The sequence below is a fragment of the Elephantulus edwardii genome, unplaced genomic scaffold, assembly GCF_000299155.1.
Source record: "Elephantulus edwardii isolate Elephantulus edwardi_28Jun2011 unplaced genomic scaffold, EleEdw1.0 scaffold00209, whole genome shotgun sequence".
NCBI lineage: Eukaryota > Metazoa > Chordata > Mammalia > Macroscelidea > Macroscelididae > Elephantulus > Elephantulus edwardii.
Genome location: NW_006399959.1, coordinates 3,350,362 through 3,354,746, shown reverse-complemented (window position 1 = coordinate 3,354,746; position 4,385 = coordinate 3,350,362). Strand labels below are relative to the sequence as shown.

General features: G+C 37.6%; 1 pseudogene; it reads right to left on the bottom strand.

The window, feature by feature from the left end:
* LOC102870892 overlaps positions 1-2,119 on the bottom strand; it is a 7,355-nt pseudogene extending 5,236 nt beyond the window's left edge.
* Positions 2,120-4,385: the final 2,266 nt, after the last annotated feature.

Genomic DNA, 4,385 nt, shown 5'->3' with positions numbered 1-4,385 from the left:
ACCCCTTCCGCTAACCAAACTCCTAGTGATTTAATCTCCTCCCACTTTCTGCCATAATTTTTATTTTCTAGAAGTGCTTTGCTTATTCTAGGTCTCTCATCTCCAAATATCCCTTTCAATTGCCTTGAAAAATGAACTTGGTATCTGTATTGAGATTGCATTGACTATGTAAATTATTTTTTGTAGGATTGTCATTTATTTTCACGATATTGAGTCTTCCTACAGGGCACAGTTTTCCATTTCTTTAGGTCTTTTTATTGTGGCTTGTAAAAATGTTCTGTAGTTTTATTTGTATAGGTCTTTAGTATCTCTAGTTAGGTTCACTCCCAATCTTAACTTGTGGTTGGCTATTGTAAATGGTATTGCTTTCTTAGTTTCCTTCTCTGAGTTCTCTTTATTACTGTAGAGGAATCCCACTTATCTTTGAACACTGATCTTGCACCCTGCCACTCTACTAAATTGATGTACTAGCACTAACAGGTTTTTTTGTTGAGTCCTTGGGGTTTTCTGTGTATATTACCATATCATCTGCATATAGAGAAAGTTTAACCATTTCTTTGCCTTTTATTTATGGGGATGCCTTCTATTTCTTTCTCTTGTCATATTGCCCTAGCAAGTACTTCTAGTACAATATTGAATAGAAGTAGCAACAGTGGGCAGCCTTGTCTGGTCCCTGTTCAAAAAGAAAATGCTTTTAGTCTTTCTTTTTTATATATGCATTTTTTATTTTTTAATTAAATTTTATTAATTTTAATGAACATTTACAGAGATTTTGGGTTTCCATTCATTCACTGTCGCACTATTTTCTCTACCCTCCCCCCCCAGTTCATTCCTCTTTTTTTCCCCCCTTGAAAGTCTGTTTTAATTGTCTCATTGCCACAGTGCTTGTCAAAGCCAGCTCTGATTAATCTCCTTTGTCAGTGTGTCCTTTGCCATTCCCTATCACCTTTTAGTCTTTCTTCATTGAGAATTATATTAGCTCTTGGATTTTGGATTTGTATATATGTACTTTTCACTATGTTGAGGAAATTACCTTCTATTCCAATTTTGCTGAGTTTCTTAATCAGGAAGGGGTGTTGCATTTTGTCAAATGCCTTTTCTGCATTTTTATTTGATTTGTTAATATGGTGAATTACGCTGATTGTTTTCTTATGTTGAACCATTCTTCCATACCTCTTATGAATCCCACTTTATGATGAACCTTCTTGCATGATGCTCAGAGGGCCCTCTGGATCTCAGGGCTTTCCAAGACTCTCGTGTGGTCTGTGTGGATCACCTTGCACAAGGGAAGGTTGTGGCTGCTCTTGAGAGAGGCCACTTTCCACCAAGTGCCATACAGCTCTTCTAACTTTTGAAAAGCACTTTCAGTCCATATGCAGAAATGTCCCACATGCCCACCAGAAGCACGTTTCCAAATATTCAATTTTTTTAGCAGAATTATTCTAGGGATGTTTCTAAAGGCATTGATGACATCCTTTTCCTCATTACAGATGATGTACAGTCCCCTGCCCCAGCCAAGACATCAGGTTCTCCTTTTTCCCTTGCTAGCTCTCATTCACTGACAGGCATAGACCTTTCTGATACCATAGTAGGCCTTAAGTTTCTTAAGAAGCAAGACAGCCTCCTTGGTCTTCTTGTTCCTTAACTTTACCTTAAACTTACAGAGAATCTCAAGTGCTTCCTCAGTACAACGGCTTTTAGACATGACCCCTGCTGGCAAGGCCAAGGCAGCCTGGACAGAGCAGGTTATCAGAGCACTGCTGAGTTGTGCTCACTCTACGATGCCAGTGATGCCAGGTTTGGGTTGGTGCAAACATGAGGCTTCCAGGACTTATATTTCCCAAAACATCTTGACCAAAGTGATGAGTCCTACCATCTTGAACTCCTGGTTCAAGAATTCCAGCAGCTATACCAGCACCTCAGAACTAACCACTGATATGATAGCCTGCAGATTCCCTGACAGCAGAGGGGTGCCTGCTATTTTGACACAAGTTGGTGTTAATGAAGTTCACAAGATCCAGTCAAATGGGAGCTTTAAACACAGCATGCAGAGTAACATTGTTCCAGATGATTCACCCTTTTCAGAGTACACTGATATCAGTGGACAAACACATCCCATCGTAGGTAAAAAAGGTCACACTTCTCTCAACCCACTGTATCATACAGGAAAAACATCTTTTTATTTCTTCACAGATATTACCCAGAATGTAGAGCATGGAACCAAGTAAAAGAAAATAATTGATAACTTAAATCTTTTCTCAGTGTGTCCTGATGTTGTCTATTGGTCTAGTGGTATGGATTTTTGTCTTCTTGATGTTGAAATGTAATCCATATTGAAGGATGTATACTTTTTATCTTTTTCAGTAACTACAAGACTTCTTCACTTTCTGCAAGCAAGATTGTGTCCTCTCCATAATACAGATCACTAATGAGTCTTCCTACAATCCTAATGTCACATTCTTTTTTCCCTTTAGTCCACCTTCTTTAATGATTTGCTTAGTATATGGATTAAATAGGTATGGAGAAAGGATACAACCCTGGTACACATGTTTCCTGATTCCAAGTGATGCAGTGCTCCCTTGATCTGTTTACACGAGACAGATTTTAAGCAAAATTAAGTGGCTCCGATTCCCATTCTTGTCAATATTAGCCATAGTTTACTGTGATCCACACCAAATGCCTTTGCATAGTTGGTTTTTGTTTTGTTATTGGTGTTTTTTTAAAGCCCATAAGTAAACATCTTTTTGGTATCCTCTGCTTTCAGCCAAGATCCACCTGACAGAAGCAATGACATCCCTTGTGCTGTGGCCTCTTCTAAATCTAACTTGAATTTTGAAAGTTCTTTGTCAATCTTCAACAAAATTTTACTTGCATGCAATGTTAATAATATTATTTTATCATTTTCACATTCTATTGGATCACCTTTTTTAGGAATGGGAACAAATATGGATGTCTTCCAGTCAGTTGGTCAAGTCTTCCAAAATACTTGACATAGACTGGTGAGCACATCCAGAGAGCTTCATCTGCTTCTTTAAACAGCTCAGTTGGTATTCCAGCAATTCCTGGGACCTTTTTTTTTGCCAATGCCTTAAGTGTAGCTTAGGCTTCTTCCATTAGCACTCTTGGTTCTTAATCATATGCTGCTTCCTGATATGTTCCAGTGTCAACCAAATCTTTTTAGTAGATTGACTCTGTATATTCCTTCCATCTTCCTTTGGTGCTTCTTACATCACTCAAAAATTTTCCCCTAGAATCCTTCAGTATTGCAATTTGACATTTTAGTTTGCTCTTTAGCTCTTTCAGCTTGAGAAATACCAAGTGTGTCCTTCCCTTTGGGTTTTTCTAATCCAGCTCGTGTGACAGTGGTGGCTGCCAAACTATAACCTTTCTGTTCTTTAGATGGTTCTGTTTGTATTTCAAACAAACAAAAAACAACAAACTTGATAGTTGATTTCCACTCATACTTTTCAAGACTGTTGATAAAGGAGACCACCCATCTCTTTCCTGTGGAGCTCCTGGTGGATTACAGCTGCCAAAGACAATAAGGGCTCTGGGTGAGGAAGGCATACAACTCATAGTGGACCACACCATCAGAGCTCATTTTAATCTTGGTTTAAATGGAATTTTCAGTCAAAAGTAGGATATTTTGAAATTGCCTTTTTCTTCATGAAATTGTTTATTTAAAGATATTTTGTCAGTAATACAACTACCCAAGAATGATTATTTACTCTGTGCCAGGCATTGTTTGCTTAATTTATGTCACTTGCTAGTTATTTCTGCTGCACCTTTGTGAGACAAGTTTTATCTCTCCTCCTTTCAGTCAAGAATCATATGGCTAAGAGGCTTGCCCACAGACACAGTATATTAACCTTATTAACCACTTATGGTCATATTATTGGCTTGAATAATAATTTGACACTTTACTATTTATCACTGACCATGGCTGTCACTTCTTAGTTGACCAGTGAAGTTCAAGTTAGTCTGGGCTTCAATCAATAGGTGCATGCATAAACAAAATGTGACTTCTCTATACAATGGAATATTACTCCACTGTAAAGTGAAACTGAATTTCTGATACAGCTACAATGCAGATAAACCTTGGGAAAACATGGCGCTGAGTGAAGGAAGTCAGTCACAGAAGGACACATTATTCTTACCCCATTTATAGGAAATAGTACATAGTAATATGTATAAAGATCAGTTTATCAATGTTTATCAAGGGTAGTAAGGAGAGGAGAGGACAAGTTACTATTTAGAAAGCATCAAATAACAGTTTATAGTAATGGGATTTTGATAAATGGTTGCACATGATTATTGTAAATGCTATGATTGAATTGAACAGGTAAGCTATATTGATGTGGGAAATGTTGTTATATATACTTCAC